Source organism: Salvia splendens, chromosome 13 (genome assembly GCF_004379255.2).
Source record: "Salvia splendens isolate huo1 chromosome 13, SspV2, whole genome shotgun sequence".
Taxonomy (NCBI): domain Eukaryota; kingdom Viridiplantae; phylum Streptophyta; class Magnoliopsida; order Lamiales; family Lamiaceae; genus Salvia; species Salvia splendens.
The window spans coordinates 20934215-20952725 of NC_056044.1; the positions used below are offsets into that span (position 1 = coordinate 20934215).

The following is an 18511-nucleotide window of genomic DNA, read 5'->3' on the forward strand; positions in this document are numbered from 1 at the left end:
CGAAATAGATCATAATTTAATTAAAGTTCACTATTTTTCAAGTTTTTGCCTTATTGTTCATTCCATGGTAACAATTACTATAATTAATTGTGTGAATTTGTTTTGGTAGTCGTTTTTGTATGGTTGAAATTATCTGTTTTGGATTTTGTCGATTTCGGTGTAAGGTTATTTGTAGTTACTCTGTGTTTCATTATTTTCAGAATATTTGGGTAGTTTATGATATACATCTCCCCAATAGTCCAATCCAATATAACCACACTCCATTACCAAACTCTTCTCTCCTTCTTCACTGCAAAACAACATCACCATGGATCCAAACTCACACAAACCTCTCCACATCTACTTTCTTCCGATGATGGCCCCCGGCCACATGATCCCCGCCGTACACATCGCCCAGGGATTCACCCGCCGCGGTGCCAAATCCACCATCATCACCACGCCCTCAAACGCATCCAAATTCTCCGAGACCATCGAAGCCGACCGCAGAAACGGGTTTGACATCTCCGTCTCCCTCGTCAATTTCCCCTGCCGCGAAGCCGGTCTCCCCCGACGGCTGCGAGGATCTCTCCTCCACCACCACTCTCGAGATGTTCCACAACTTCATCCATGCCCTCGACCTCCTCCGCCGCCCGGTCGAGGACATCCTACAGCAAGGTGACCCCGACTGCATTCTTCTCAGACGCCGATCATGACAGCTGCGATCGGCATCTCAAGGATCATTCTGCTCCTATTTCCAAATTTTGTAAATGACTATTTTGCCCCCACCTTATTATAGTGAACCAATTCAGCCCTTAATTTTCTTGATCATATGTTGAATGTCAGCCCTTGATTTTCTTTGATCTAGTGGCTATGATTTGTTCTCTAGTTATTTGGTTAAAGGGTGTTTGCCATAGATCACTACCATATATATATATATATATATATATATATATATATGAAATGTAAATATAAAGGTCGTTTTTAAATTGATGTATTTATTTAGTTTTTTATATAACAAGAAAAGTATTAAGAATCATAAAAATGAAGAAAGTAGTGTAACCTTGTAGAATTTTTATTTCCGAGCTAAATGTATCTCTACAATGTTAATTAATTAAGAAAAAAATTATATGTTGCTTATTATGTTAAATAGCTAGTTTAAAATTGGGAGGTATGGTACTCGCTCCGTTTCAACTTTTAAGGTAGCTGATGCATTTATTTTGGACACGCAATTTAAGAAATTAATGTATTAAAGGTTAAATTTGAGAGATTAAAATAAGAGAGAGAATAAAATAAGAGTGCATAAGATAGTAAAGTACTATGAGAGAAGATAGGTATTTGCCCAAAAAAATAAATTACTCAGCCACTTTGGGACAATTCAAAAAGAAATAGGACTGAACTATCTAGAGATGCAGAGGAGTATTTAGTAAAATGTAGCATTATACTATTAAGGACAAATTAAAAAAAAATGATCAAATATTGGTCTAACCCATGACCTTAAAAATTAGTTAAAAAACTATAAATTCTCGATTTGTTCATGACTTAAATAACAGACGTCCACATACACATATGATTTTCTGGATGACATATCATATACAGTTTCACTGTAAATTTTTGTTTTAAAAAATTTCTACAAAATAAAATTTCAAAATTTTTTTGTTAATTCTAAAAATTACAAGATAAAACAAAATTTGACGAAGCTTAGGTATATTTAGAGTCACTTGACACCTGACCTTTGGAAAAATATACTTTCTCCGTCCCACAGTAGATGTCACACTTTCCTTTTTAGTTTATCCCACAAAAAATGTCACATTTCCTCTTTTGGAAAAAGTTTCTTCTCACATCAACTATAAAATTATATTTTCTCTCACCACTTAACACACAAAATAACATGTCCTAAAATCCCGTGTCATCTTCCAAGTATGACATCTACTATGAAACGGAGAGAGTAAAGAAGTCAATTGGTGTCTAGTGAGGTGTGATATTCTATAGTTTGCCACGTGGACCCTACGTCCTTAGGAGAAGTGACTTGGCATTTTATGGCGCTGTCGGTTTATCGTTTTCGTTGCAGACATGGCAAAGCCAAGTTGGATGGTGTCGGCATCTAACACGTAGCTGTTCCTCACTTGTGTTTTTGCTATTTGAGTTTTTCTTGTTCCTCCAAAACTCCAAATCTTGTTAGCATGTTCTTTTTCTTTTTATCTGAATTTCAATTTATGTAACTTTTCATAATCATATCAATTACTACAATATACTAGTACTAGATTAGATTGGATGAATAAGTTTAAGAGTGTGTATGAAACTACGTTCTTGATAATTTTTTATTGCCATCAACTTTAATTTTTGGGAAATATACTTCATCCGTGTTCTAAAAATAGAAACTTTGAAGATAATAATGCGAAATTAACAAGTAAAAGAAAGATAAAAAAAAAGTAATTGAAGTATTGTTAATAAAAGAAAAACCTATCCTATATAGAATTGTACTCCCTCCATCCCATAGTAGATATCACACTTAGGGATTGGCAAGGGATTTTAGGAGGCTTTGTTTTGTGTGTTAAGTGGAAAGAGAAAAAATAATATATTTATATTAATGTGTGAGAGATTTTTTTTCAAAAAAATAAATGTGACTTTTTTTGTAGGATAAACTAAAAAGGAAAGTGTGACATCTATTATGGGACGGATGGAGTACATACAGAATAAAACATATTAAAAATAGAACTGCATTAGTTTTATTGATGGACCAAAATAAAAAAAATGAATCTGTTTTTACTGTTATTATAAAATTGATTAATTTTTGCTTTCAATGCCAATTATGAAAGTTCAAAAAAGGGCAATGTAGAGTTTTAATAAAAAAAATCCACCGAATATAACTATAAGCAAATGTAACATTCTAACTACAAAATCTTTGCTTTTGACCATTGCTTTGGAAGTTTATGCATAGCCATGATTACCCTTGAATTTCAACTTACCGACATTGACGACAATATTGTGTAATATATTTATGTCCAGTTTAACTGATTGATTTCTTTTTTTGCCGTTGTTTTGTGAAAATGATAATAAATAGTTTAGAGTAGATAGAAAGTAAAGTAAGAGAAAGAATAATATAGAAAAGAGTCATATCTACATTATTCTCTACTTACTTTACTTTCTCTCGACTTTAACTACTCAATTTATTATCATTTTCCCCAAACACGTGCCGAAAAACAGTCAATCACTTGAGATGGGACGGATGTAGCACTTTTTAGTATGGATATATAGATAGCACTGGCAAGGTCTAATCTGACGTTCTTGGTTGATGATCGATCAAAGAAAGAATACAAGCTAACTTAGAACACAAGCGATTGGTTCGGTCTTTGCGATCTACATCCACGAAAAAAATGAGTTTATCTTCGTTCACTCTTACTATAAGATTTACACACTACACGCAATGCAAAAAATAAAAACGAAATAATCAGCTCAACAAACATGAGTTGGCTACTCGTTTCCTCTCATCTCTCTTTTAACATTATGATTTCATGTGTACAACAATGGATAATACAAAGGGCATGTTCGGCTTGAAAGATTACATCTCGTGATTGAATATGTACTATGTTTGTTTCATAAGATTGAATCTAACAATTTAATCCTAGAGGGATAATCATATCCACCTCTCTCCGGCTAAAATAATTGTGAGATATTATGGACTCCAATTGGTGGGCTTGTTATTAATCAGCTGGGCTGATTTAATTGTATGGCCCGTTCTATTATTGGTGACCCAAATTGGTTTGGCTCAATACTTAAGCTGGGATGCTCCGATGGCTGCCACGTGACCATCTCACTCGGATAGTTGGTGTGGTCCGTCTGATCTAGGGTGTGTTTGTTTGAGTGAGATAAACCACCCCTATCCTCTATCCGCCTCATTCGATTCCAGATACTCTCTCTCTCTCTCTCTCTCTCCGCTTTACTCTCTGGCTTCTCTCTAGAACTCTCCCCTCGCTCTCTAAGAAATATGCTCCGATCTTCTTCTCCAGTGACTCTCTTCTCTGTTTTAGTGAGAACTGAGTGTTCATCTCTCAACTCCTGTGTTGATTTGGAGATTTCCTTTTGGGTTCGAACGGTTGTGTTCGAATCAGTTCGTTTGGTTGAAGATCTTCGGTTGATTTCTCATATCCGTAAGACTCTGGTGTTCTTGAGGCCTTGTGGATGTGGTTGTGAGACATTTGGTTCTTTTGTGTTGAGGTGGCTTCTGTGTTGTAGTAATCGGAGTATCCCTAGGGTTTTGGGGTCCGATTGTTTCACTGTGCTCCCTTGAGACTTGTTGGTGAAGATTGAGGAGGTCCTTGGCCCTGTGCAGTCGTGTGTGCGACCTGAGCATTATCCTAAATCTTATGTCCCTTGTTCTTTTGTTCTTTTCTGATTTAGATCCGAAAGGATCTCTTTCTTGTGTTACTGATTTGTGTGCTTCAGTATGCAGGGGTTTCTACGGAGTGTAGCTTGCAATATCAGATCGGTTAAGGATCTGATATAGGCTAGGATTTCTCTGTAATCTTGTACTTAGTCACAAATTGTAATAGTTGCAACATCTCTTTGTAATTGGCTTATTCCTTACTGAGATTAGTCATCTCAGTATTGATCTAATACAAAGAGGTCCTGGTAATTAGTGTCCTAAGTCATCTGATCCCTACAATAATCTCACAACGTAATTTTAGATGAATAATCATATAATAATGAGTCATTGTAACCGAACGACACCAAAACTTATATAGTAATAGTAGTACCAGCTATGACTAACTCATTAATCGCCTCTAACTAATCCAGTTGCACAAGCTTGATTACAACGGCTATAACCGTTCTTGGCTTAGTACTTCGCATCACATGTAGTTGAAGATCAATGCGTGATAAGAGTACAACCAGCAACTTTCTTGAAGAATGTTATTTGCACTTATATAAATCCCAATAAATCTTCACCTTGTCCATGAAATGACATAGAACTCTTTAAACTTATCGGTTGCAAACATTATTTAAACTTGGAAAATGTTAATGACTTCGTGAGCATGTCTGTTGCATTCTGATCCGTGGATATCTTCACTATTTTCACTCTTCCTTCATCTCTGACGAATGCATCCTTATGTTTGCTTCAAACCTCGTACCCAAATGGCCTCCTTCACAACTTTTGTCAAAGCCATATACTCATCTTCTGTAATTGACAATATTTTGATAACAAATATGAACATAAATTAATAATTTAAGAAAAAATTCAAGCTTTATCACAAAAAAAAACCCATAACCTCTTCCAAATTTCTTGATTGGGCTTTTGATCCAAATTGTAGGGGTCAGCCAATTATCTCAAGCCCAATAACAATGTGTAATTTGGCAAAGAATTGAATCAATTTTTCGATCTTATAATCTTCTTTAGATGAAATGTTTCTAAATCGAGTAATCCATAAGATTTGTCGAATTTATCATTAAATAGTATGCTTATTAATCACTATATAAGCCGTAAGCCGTGACAGAGAAAAAGGAAAAAAAGTATGAATACAAAAATAAGTTTTTATATGGGGAGCTTATATATGTTCATCCTGCCACGTGCATATAGTTAATTAGGTGAAAATGAACTATTAATAGTTAATGAAATTCGAAAAATAAAATGCACACAGAATGATCTAAGAACATCCACAATAACAATAGGTCAGGCATAGACCAACCATAACCTAGCCACAAACTCCTCCTGCCACATCATCAGCACTAAAAACTCCTTCTGCTACGTCATCAGGACAAGCAATAGACTAGTTATAGGCTAACCACAATAAACAAAATTATAAAAATAACAATCACACAAAATACGGAATTCAGCTTACGACACAAATACGGGAAAATGCAATAATTTTATTTAAATTAAAAAAAGGTACATTAAAAAAAATTACATAATTAAAAAAAAACTAACGCCGTGCAGTCCTTCGCGCCCACAACTCTTCAATTAAATCCTTTTGGAGTCGAATATGAGCTTCCACTTGGCGCATGTCGGCATGTGCTTGGAGGCGGTCGGCTTCATCGTGAGGTACCCCACTTCGTACGTTGGGGGCGGCCACTCCGTGGCTTAGACCGGCTTCAATATCGTCGTTGGCCCAACTAGTCAGTTGTACACCTTCATCTTCGACAATCATGTTGTGCATGATAATACAGACATACATTATATCAGCAATGCAGTCGACGTGCCACAAACGCGTCGGACCCCTAATTGCCTCCCATCGAGACTGGAGCACACCAAATGCGCGCTCCACGTCCTTGCGCGCCGACTCCTGCCATTCCGCAAAGTAGGCCTTCCTCTCATCTGATGCGCATCTGATCGTCTTCACAAAGACGGGCCACCTAGGGTATCCATCCGCCAAGTAGTAGCTCATATCATGCTGGTTCCCGTTGGTGATAAAATTGATGGCCGGACCGACATCGTGGCACTGCTCGTTGAAAAGGGGCGACGAGTTGAGGACGTTGAGGGCGTTGTTCGACCCGGCTACCCCAAAATATGCATGCCAAATCCACAGTCGGTAATCAGCTACGCCCTCGAGGATCATCGTGGGATTCTTTCCCTTGTAGCCGGTCGTGTAGAGCCCTTTCCAGGCTGCGGGGCAGTTCTTCCACTCCCAATGCATACAATCTATGCTACCTAACATACCCGGGAACCCATGCTTCTCCCCGTGCATCTGCATCAGCTCCTGGCAGTCTTCGGGGGTAGGGCTTCGAAGGTACTGTTCACGGAATATTTCAACCACGCCCTGACAGAAATACTTTATACATTCAAGGGCAGTCGTCTCACCGATGTGGAGGTACTCGTCCCACATGTCTGCCGAGCCTCCGTAGGCCAACTGCCTGATTGCCGCAGTGCACTTTTGAATAGGTGTGTGGCCGGGTCTGCTAGCCGCATCGTGCCTGAAGCGGAAACACATATATCGACGCTCCAAACCATCAACAATACGCATAAACTGGGCCCTGCTCATCCTAAAACGTCACCTGAAAAGGTTGGCGTTAAACCGCGGCTCCGGTGCGAAGTAGTCTTCATATAGCCGTTGATGTACAGCTACGTGATCCCGCTCAATCACTGCTCAGCAGTGGACAACGGGTCGAGGTCGAGGTACCGCCGGCTGCAAGGCCCTTTGTATCAGCCGGTTTATCTCATGGGACGTATATAGACATCACCAAACCGAACCGGCCTGGCTGAACCGGCCCGGAACCGGAACCGTCGGCGGCGGTTCGAACCGTGACCGGAACCGACGGTTCCGACGGGCCGGTTCAGGTTCAAGAAATTTGCGAACCGTAACCGGCGGTTCCGAACCACCGGTTCCGACACCTTTTCAGAAACCGGGTCAGAAACCGCCGGTTTTCGTCAGAAAACCGTTGACGAAACCGGCGGTTTCTGACCAAAAATCGGCGGTTCAAGGAATAAACCGACGGTTCCGCCGGATTTTAAAATTTTGAAATTTGAAATTTGAAATTTTTTCTTTTTTTTCTTTTTTTTAATCACATTTTTCCCCTATAAATACCCCCTCCTCTTCATTTTCTACTTATCACATTCTTGTGTTGATAAGAATTTCTCTCTCAATCTCAATTTCTCTATTCTCCATCCTCATTCTCTCAAGTTGTTTACGTTATTTGAGCTCATAATTTACTCACGTTGTTCTTGTTCACGTTATCATATTCACATAAACACTACTCTCTATTCTCTACTTCCAATTTCCATAATATCATGTCTTCATCTCGTCGTGGTGGTGATCGGGGCAACGGTAAAATTGCAAATTACAACGGTAAAATTACAAATTACAACTTTAAAATTACAAATTACAACTTAAAATTTACAAATTACAACTTAAAATTACAAATTACAACTTCAAAATTACAAATTACAACTTATTACTTAACATTACAAATTACAACTTTAAAATTACAAATTACAACAATTACAAATCGAAAAATTTAAATACAAGTTACTTACAACAATTACAAGTTACAACAATTATAAATCGAAAATTTTTAATATAAGTTACAACAATTACAAATTTACAACTTACCAGTGTTGACAAAAAAGACTTAGAAGATCATTAAAAGATATTCCTCATTTGATAAGTATCTTATTGGTGAAAAAGTGGGTAATGGGTATCTTTGGGGCAGATGGTACTGGAACACAAATTTATATATGGAATCTGGATGAATGGGGATCAGATTATAGTTTAAAATGGGAAGCTGGGTTCACTGGCGGGAGTTCGTTTCATCAGGCCATCAGGGTGGTATATTCATCCGAGTCTGACGATGAAACGAACTCCCGCCAATGAACCCAGCTTCTCATTTTAAACTATAATCTGATCCTCATTCATCCAGATTTCATATATAAATTTGTGTTCCAGTTCCATCTGCCCCAAAGATCCATTACCCACTTTTTCACCAATAAGATACTTATCAAATGAGGAATATCTTTTAATGAACTTCTAAGTTTTTTTTGTCAACACTTGTAAGTTGTAAATTTGTAATTGTTGTAACTTGTAATTGTTGTAACTTATATTTAAATTTTTCGATTTGTAATTGTTGTAACTTGTATTTAAATTTTTCGATTTGTAATTGTTGTAATTTGTAATTTTAAAGTTGTAATTTGTAATGTTAAGTAATAAGTTGTAATTTGCAATTTTGAAGTTGTAATTTGTAATTTTAAGTTGTAATTTGTAAATTTTAAGTTGTAATTTGTAATTTTAAAGTTGTAATTTGCAATTTTACCGTTGTAATTTGTAATTTTGACGTTGTAATTTGTATCAATAAATTTGTATTTGTAATTTGTATCTCTAAAATTGCTTTATTCTAATTTTATTTATGCAAATATATTTACATTTTTTACTTGAATTACATATTTATAATGAAAAAAAAATCAAAACGAACCGCCAAACCGGCCGAACCGGCCCGGAACCGGCCAATCACAGGCGGTTCCACGGTTCACTTGAACCGGCGGTTCCACGGTTCACGAACCGGAACCGCCGCACCTTGACTGGGCCGGTTCAGGTTCATCAATTTATTGAACCGGAACCGGCGGTTCCGAACCGTGAACCACCGGTTCCGGAACCGTGGTGACGTCTAGACGTATAGGCCTCCAACTCTTCGTTCATTCGCCGTTCGTACTCCTCAGCATCCCTACCACTACCACCACTACTACCACCCGCGTTACTCATTTCGCGTTGTTGATCTTGTACAGAAATTAAGATAGAGAGAAAACTCGTTAAAACAAGTGGTGCGAATGAAAATGATGTGCAAATCGCGTATATATAGTTTTTCGAAAATTAAATAAAAAAAATCTGCTGGCCGATTGCTCGCCGATCGGGAGCCTGTAATGGCGGTCAGCCGATCGGCGAGCGCATCGGCCAGCGCCCGGGAATCGGCGTGCGCTCGCCGTTTTTCTCGCCGATTTGGCGCTCGCCTGCTGCAATGGTTCGGCGAGAGGACTGGCCAGCACCGGGAATCTGCTAGCCGGTCTGCTCGCCGCCATTGTGGATGCTCTAATCCCATCTCTGCATTTAAAAAAAATAATAGCTGAGGGCAAAAATAAAATAAAATAATATTCATACCTATTCAACGTGGTAAATGTTGATACATGAAGTACAATTTTATTTGACGTGAAAATGAGTAGATCCACGTTTTAGGGTATCAATTTGCAGCTGTTAATAAAAATGTAGAAATTGTAAATTTTCAGTCATGACATCGCCAGGCCATGCTTGGATTCAATTTAATTAGTTTTATAAGCACAACATTTACTAAACACAAGAATATTGAGATTTAGCAGCTGATGAAATCTAAGAGATACGATATTGTCATTTCAGATCGTTAAGATATTACTATAAAATAAAAACAAACACGTGGTCATATTTATTTTCAGTAATAAAATATAATTGTTCAGATCGGGATAATGATTCGTTTATTTATACGTCCCCTTCATGAGTTGGTTTGTATACCATAGTAGTAGTACTTACTACTCCCGCCTAGGCGTGCACAAACCGAACCGGTCTGGCACGGGCCCGCCGGTTCATGAACCGGAACCGGGACCGGGACCGGCGGTTTGACCGTCCGGCGGGTTGTCGGTTCCAACGGGCCAGTTCAGGGTCGAAGTAATGTTGAACCGTGAACCGGCGGTTCAACCGATTTTTTTAAAAAAATTATTTATAAAAATTGATTTTTATATTTAAAAACAATTTTTATAAATAAATGAATACAAGAAATTCATAATAGCCCATATATATTTGATGGGCTTGTGAATTTATGAAATCATTCTTGGTTGTTTCTCTTTTATAGAGACATCCTTGAATGTTTTATGTTTCACTTTCGATGTGTGACAAAATCATTCTTGGTTGTTCGATGTGTGACAAAATCATTCTTGGTTGTTTCTCTTTTATAGAGACATCCTTGAATGTTTTATGTTTCACTTTCGATGTGGGACAAAATCATTTTTAGTTGTTTCTCTTTTATAGAGACATCCATGAATGTTTTATGTTTCACTTTCGATGTGGGACAAAACCATTCTTGGTTGTTTCTCTTTTATAGAGACATCCTTGAATGCTTTATGTTTCACTTTCGATGTGAGACAAAATATGTTGAAGTATTTTCTTTTATAACTACATGTTTAGAGCATTCATTCATCTTTTTCTAATGTGGGATACAAAATTTTCTTTTGACTTCTACTTTTCTTCATGTTTTGTATGATACATATAAACAAAATTATTATTCAAATATATTCTTGATTGATAAAATTAAAGAATTATTGAGAAATATGATTTGTATATAGAAAATATTTATTTGTATAATAATTATTGTTAGGTTTATACAATTTGTATAAGAATTATTCTTTCAATGTTTATAATATTATTTATTAGTTAAATAGTTTATGTAATAATATTTGTTGTTAATTTATAATATTAATATTATTTATTAGTTACTTTTTCTTTCAATGTGGGATAAAAGTCATTATTTATAAGTATATGATAGATCGTCCATCATTCTTCGTCTATATTAATACTCTATCTTCTATTATTATAAATTAATAACAAATATTATTACATAAACTATTATTCATTAGTTATTTATCATTAATGATTTGCTTATGTTTATAAATTTATGTATATGTTAACTAATAAATAATATTATACACATTAAAAGAATAATTCTTATACAAATTGTACAAACCTAACAATAATTATTATACAAATAAATATTTTCTATATACAAATCATATTTCTCAATAATTCTTTATTTTTATCAATCAAGAATATATTTGAATAATAATTTTGTTTATATATATTATACAAAACATGAAGAAAAGTATAAGACAAAAGAAAGGTTTGTATCCCACATTGGAAAAAGATGAATGAATGCTCTAAACATGTAGTTATAAAAGAAAATACTTCAACATATTTTGTCCCACATCGCAAGTGAAACATAAAACATTCAAGGATGTCTCTATAAAAGAGAAACAACCAAGAATGATTTTGTCCCACATCGAAAGAGAAACATAAAACATTCAATGATGTCTCTATAAAAGAGAAACAACCAAGAATGATTTTGTCCCACATCGAAAGTGAAACATAAAACATTCAATGATGTTTCTATAAAAGAGAAACAACCAAGAATGGTTTCATAAATTCGCAAGCCCATCAAATATATATGGGCTATTATGAATTTCTTGTATTCATTTATTTGTAAAAATTGTTTTTAAATATAAAATTTAATTTTTATAAATAAATAATTTTTTTAAAAATTTCGGTTGAACCGCCGGTTCATGAACCGGAACCGGCGGTTCAGGCAAAAAATCGGCGGTTTTGAACCTTCTCGTGAACCGGCGGTTTTTTGAACTGGAACCGGAACCGCCGGGACCCTTGGCGGGCCGGTTCCGGTTCATGCATATGATGAACCGTGAACCGCCGGTTCATGAACCAGAACCGGCGGTTCGGAATCGTTGTGCATGCCTACTCCCGCCGTCCCATAGAAATAGACCATTTAGTATCGACACGAATTTTAATACATAATTGGTAAAATAAGAGAGGAAGAAAAATTAATTGAAATTGTGTAGTAGATAGTGGGGCCTATAAATAATAAGTAAAATGGAAGTCGAAAAAGGTTACCATAAATAGATATGGACTATTTGTATGAGACGGACGAAAAAAGAAATATGACATATTTCTATGGGACGGAGTGAGTATTAATTAATTTCTATCTGATACTGGTTATTAATTTATGAGTGTTGATTTAGAAAATTCATGGTTGAGTAAGAATTTTTAATTTTTAATTACATGTTCATTATATTTGTAAAATCTAATTTAAGCTAGCTTGTATACTACTCTCTCCGTTCCATGTTAATAGAGACATTTTTTTTCGACACGGAGTTTAAGAATAATGTGATAAGCGGATGATAAATAAAGTAAGAGAGATAAAATAGAATAAAGTATCATGGAGAATTATTTTTTACCAAAAATAAAAATGACTCAATTATATTGGAGCTTCTCAAAATAAGAAAATGACTCTATTAACATGGAACGGATGAGGTATAAAATCTTTTCACTTAGATCTTAATTCTTCACTAAGCTTCCCGCGATATAGTATAAGTTTTTAATATTAGTATCTATATATGAATTTGAACCAATTTAACATTTTACACACACACTCACTCACTCTCAAACTTAAGCTGTTAATTTATTTCGGTTAAAATGTACAGAACGAAAAAACTAGATTTGACGTAAACAAGTAGCCAAACTCAAATAGCAAAAATATAATTCTATTCACAATTTGACTATTTTCGTAATAATTTACCGACTATGTTCACATGCATATGAATTCATCAAAACTAACCTTTCAATAGTATACTGATAGGCTAGTTTTCGTCACTCGGATTTGATCACTTTTCATGCTATATTGTTGAAAATTTACATATAAAGATGCATGTTTTGGCAGGAAATGAATGGAGTGGTCCGACGAGCATGCAAAAGTAGAGGTAAATTGGATGCAAATTCAGTAGTTTGAGAAGAAAGGAATCCACAAGACACAAACTGCTCAGTTTGATGGATTGGCCAGTGTCCAAGCAATGTTGACAGCTCTTCAAAGTCGCATTTCAAAGCTAAGTTGAAGAGTCTTTGGGCTACCAACGCCCACAAGCGACACTTTTGAAGGAAAAAGAAGCCAACTACCATCATGGGGAGTGGAGAAGACTTCCACATCAAATTGGTTGGAAGATGTGTAACAAAAACAACAAAACTAATCTTTTGGCAAAACTTTTGAACCACCACTCTTTAGAGTGTCCACAATGGTGGCCCTTGAAGACCACCAAATGTGGCCCGGCCACCATTCGTGGCTCTCTTGTGGCCTTCAAAATGGTAAAGGCCACGAAATGTATAAAAACAATAGGGCCACGAAATGTGGCCCTCTCCAAAAAATAAAATTAATTTGTTTGCTTTTGTAATAATATTTTTTAATTTATGTCTAATAAATTTTATTAGTCTTTAAATTTATGATATTTATAAATTTAATTAAAATAAAATAATTTGGATTGTAAACAAAAAAAATTCACAACCTAAAAAAATGTAACAATAATTTCGTTATATTATATTAAAATAGGAAAATTATACAACGAAAGTGATCTAGTTTAAAAACACCGGGGGAAACCCAAATCACTCTACGGCGCTACTTCTACGGTTCCAGACCTCTTCAATCATATCAGCCTGCAGTGATGAATGCGATATTTGGCTCCGCATGTCGGTGTACCGCTGGATCAAGTATTCATTACTACGTGGTACACCCATCTGCAGGGGCTCCATGGCAGTACCCGAGCTCGAACTAGCACCATCTTCCGGTGTCCACCGCTCTGCAGCAAATCCTTCGTCATCTATTATCATATTGTGCAATATGATACATGCAGTCATGATGTCTGCGACATCATTTTCGTGCCATTGTCGAGCCGGACACCGTATAATTGCCCATCGCGCTTGGAGTACACCAAAAGCTTGCTCCACATCCTTCCTAGCACCCTCTTGTTTTTTCGCGAAGTAGGTTTGCTTCGGTCCAACGGGTGGTCGGATCGTCTTCACAAACACGGGCCAGCGAGGGTATATCCCATCGGCCAAATAGTACCCCCTGTTGTACTGAGTGCCGTTGGCCATGAAACTAACTTGCAGACCCTCACCCCGGCTCTCGTAATTGAACAGGTGGAACGATCGTAAAACGTTGATGTCGTTGTTCGATCCAGCGACCCCAAAATACGCGTGCCAGATTCGCAAGCGGTAATCAGCAATTGCTTCAAGAATCATCGTCGGATGTCGGCCTTTGAAACCAGAAGTGAATTGCCCCTTCCAAGCCACCGGGCAGTTCCTCCACTCCCAGTGCATGCAATCGATGCTCCCCAACATCCCTGGAAAATGATGTACAGTCCCGTGCATATCCATCAGACGTTGGCAATCATCAGCCGATGGCTTCCGTAGATACTCCCCTTTGAAGATATCCTTAATGCCCCTGCAAAACTGCCTCAACGTCTGTAGGGCAGTCATTTCGCCCATCTGTAGGTATTCGTCGAACATGTCAGCGGGCCCGGCATATGCAAGTTGTCTAGTTGCCATGGTACACTTCTGGTATGTCGACAAGCCGGGTCGGCCGGAGGCATCATATCGCAAGTTGAAGCACCTGAACCGCTGCGCCAAACACGTCGCTATATGGACGAAGAGACGTTGCGACATTCTGAATCGCAGACAGAAAATTTCTGCCGGATAACGGGCGTTCTCGTTGAAGTAGTCCTCCATCAACCGACGGTCAGCCCCGGTATGATCACGGTCGAAAAATCGCAGATGATAGAATGGCCGAGGGACTGCCACCGCCTCAGCCGCGGCCTACGCCGCATCTTCCGCCTCGTCGGCTTCAGGTTGCACCGCTACAACAAGGTTTTGGAACTCCAGATCTACCGCTTGTTGGAATTGTTCATCGTCGGAATCCATAGTTCCCAGGTTGTAGAAATTGGAAGGAAAGATTGGAGCAAAATGGAAGTAAAATGGAGTTGGAAAAATGGAAATGGGAGTGTATATTTATAAAGTAATTTTTGAAACTTAAAAAAAAAAAAAATCCCGCGGCCTAGCCGCGAAACGCGGCCCGCTGCAGTGGAGGGCAGTCGGAGAGAACAATTCAGACACTCGAGGACATGCTGAGAGCAGTAGTGCTTGATAGAGGAAGCAATTGGGAACAAGTACTGCCACTAATAGAGTTTGCCTACAATAATAGTTACCAGGCAACGATTGATATGGCTCCGTACGAAGCACTGTACGGGAGGAAGTGTAGATCACCCCTCTATTGGGACGAGGTCGGTGAGAGGAAAATTTTGGGTCCGGAAGTAATTGAGGAAATGATAGAAATTGTCAGAAAGATAAGAGAAAGAATCAAAGAAGCTCAGGACAGGCAAAAGTCCTATGCGGATGTCCGACGGACTGACTTGCAATTTTCAGTGGGAAATAAAGTCTTCTTGAAAGTATCGCCCTCGAAGGGGATAGCTAGATTTGGAGTCAAGGGAAAACTCCGACCTCGATACATAGGACCGTATGAAATCCTAGAAGCAGTTGGACCAGTGGCTTATCGATTGGCGTTACCACCCAGTTTTGGAAACGTTCACAACGTATTCCATGTATCCCAGCTTAGGAAATATGTGTTTGATCCGAAGCACGTGATTCATCAGGAAGAGATGATATTAAACCCGGATCTGAGCTATGAGGAAAAACCGAAGGCAATTCTGGACAGGTAGGTGCAGCAGTTAAGAAATAAATCCATTTCTTCAGTGAAAGTACTTTGGGAACACCACGGGCAGGAGGAGGCCACGTGGGAGTTGGAAGACAAGATGAGGAAGCGATATACCGAGTTGTTCGAGTGAAGCCGTACAAATTTCGGGACGAAATTTCATTTAAGGAGGGTGGAATGTGACGCCCCAGATTATATTCCTTTTAATTGGATTGAGTCGGATTTACTAGCTCGAGAAATTCTCGTTCAGAAAGCGTGTGAACGTAGGATTTTCTGTTGTAATTCCAAACGTTGGAATAAAGTGTATCGATTTTGAAGGAAACGAAATACAAGGAGAATTTATGCAAAGAGTAAAAGTGGAGGTTATATTTCGATTTAATAAGCAAGTTGAAGAGTACAAGATATACAAGAATGATGGAATTACAAGTAGTATATGAGTACATTGGGAAAAGGACTATACATATAAGAATTTCACCATGAGGCATTACAATTTTAGAATGCAATATCTTCACTTTGAAGATTCCATCACTACACTCTAGCAATTATACTATTTTGGCAAAGGGACAAGTAGTATACTAGTCAACTCCTACTTCCATCTTCTCCTCTTCCTCCCCTCGATTTTGGCACCCACAAGAGTCCAAACATGGGTAGCCATGGTACCTACAAATTATCACCAAAGAAGGTATCAAATTTTAGTACATAAAATAAAAGAAAAAGGAGAGGCAAGCTCGATTGGGAATGGAGAAAGAGCCAGCCGAATGGTACGGCCAAGAGGCTGCCACAATAGACTATAAAACAGCCACCTTATCACTTTTCCACCTTACACCAAAGTGCAAGTTAGAACAAATGAGCATGGTAAATGGAGCCAATGTTTATGCTCAAAATAAGCTGATCTAGAACCCTCTTTTCCCACCATCCGAGGCTGAGGTAGCAGTCCTGAGGAAGCAACCAAAACAATCACCAAAATAGCATAAAGAGCACAATCATCCATCTTAAAAGGGGGCTGAGCTTGATACCGAAAATAGGAGCTCAATGCCCCATAAGCTGCCACAAGAAGCCAAAGGAATGGCTTATAAATACCGCCCTCCCCTCCCCACTCCACACACATATTCTGCAAATTTCTCGCAAGGCAAGGGAGTGCAGCGGAGTGAGGAGCGGCGGCGCGGAGCAGCGGCAATACGAAGGAACAGCCGCACAAACCGAGGATTCACCAAGTGAGGTAATCCCCACAACACCTCACCATCGCATCATATAGACCAAGTAGATAGCCAAGAACATAGAAGCTCATTAGGATCCTCACAATAATGGCCCAAGTAAGTAGCACATAGGATGAGTATCAACATCGGCGGTAACAATCAACCAAGTATAACCTCATCATAATTTGCAAAATACCAATGTTATTGCTCAATCCAGTGAGCTATGCATACTAAGACTTCATCGTGGAAACTCAAAACATAGCTACTGCCAAGATGAGAAGATCTACACTAATAACCAAGGAAAAGTGAGAAATGCTAACTCCAGTAAAGAACACTAAGTAAAGTGGGTAGGGGAGAAGGACTTAGCTTTAGGTGGGCAGGGCTGTCCGGCGGCGGACGAGCAGCGACGAGCTCCGAGGGATCCGGCTAGGACGGAGGCGCTGCCGGAGCAGTAGCGCGATGGAGCATCCAGTGTCGACACCGTCGAAGGGAGGTCGAGAGCGAGCCGGAGACGCTGCCTCTCGGGGAACCCGACGGAGCGATTCGGAGGAACACGGGGGCGGCGATGGCTGGCGACGCAGCAGGCGGCAGCCCTGCTCGTCGAGCGGCCGAGGACTCCCCGAACTCATGTGAGGGAGAGAACACGATTGAGGAGGGAGCGCCCGACGGACTCTGAAAATCCGTCAAGGTAGGGGCAGCATACGCCGATGAGACTCCGGAAGCCGTCGGGAGTGATAATGTCGCAGAGGGAAGAAAAGGGAGGAACCGCCGTTTCTCCTCAATTTTTCTTTTAGGGATTTGATTTGGGAAAGTGATTTGGGAAGAGGGATGATGTCGATGGAGAAGGGAGTATATTTTTGGGCTTCCATATTTCTTTTGTTTGGGCCTCTTGAATAATTTGATAGTTGGGCCATTAACTTGAGGGCTTCGATTAATTGTCTTGGAAGAGATTTAGATATTGTTAGAGTGGAATTAATTTAAAGTTTGAGCTTGGAGCTTAATTAAATTAATTTCTGAATAAATTGAGTTTCGAGGAAAGAAAGTATTAATGTGGGAGACTCGGAAGTTGAGGATTTAATTTCCGGATAATTTATTCCGAGGAAGGGAGATATTAAAATATGGGAAGCGAGGGCCGACCGGCGTCGCCCCGCGACGCCATGGGCGGCCTTAAGAGGTCTTAAGAAGCCTTAAGAAAAATCCAAAGAAAAAGGGGTTTAAGGAGGGATTTTAAGAATCCATATTATTTGAGAAAATAGAATTTCTCCAAAAGAAGTAAAAGAGAATGATTAAGTGTTGCAGAGCAGTAAAGCCGAGTTAGGATTTAAGGAAAAATCCTATAAGCCGAGACTAAGAGATAGATGCTATCCTGTAGGATGCACGCATTCTTTTTCAGAAAAACAGTTCAAGTACTAATTAGCGTGTTACGCTATTTTCAAGGGAGAAAACAGTCAAGGGCAAGAGAGGCCTAACGAGGAATTTAAGTGAAGATAAGCACAAGAGGTGGGCTTTCTTTTAATATCCAGCACTATAGTGTGGATATAAAGCAAATGTTTTGAAGTATGAAATATCTTTTCTGA

At 38.5% G+C, this 18511-nt stretch overlaps 1 long non-coding RNA gene across 1 annotated transcript; it reads right to left on the reverse strand.

Moving 5' to 3' along the window:
* Positions 1-16112: 16112 nt before the first annotated feature.
* LOC121761413 lies at positions 16113-18126 on the reverse strand. Its single transcript, XR_006041980.1, has 3 exons — positions 16755-18126; positions 16542-16674; positions 16113-16398 (listed from the first exon to the last, which is right to left on the reverse strand). It is a non-coding gene; the product is annotated as an uncharacterized LOC121761413 (long non-coding RNA).
* Between the last annotated feature and the right edge of the window lie 385 nt (positions 18127-18511).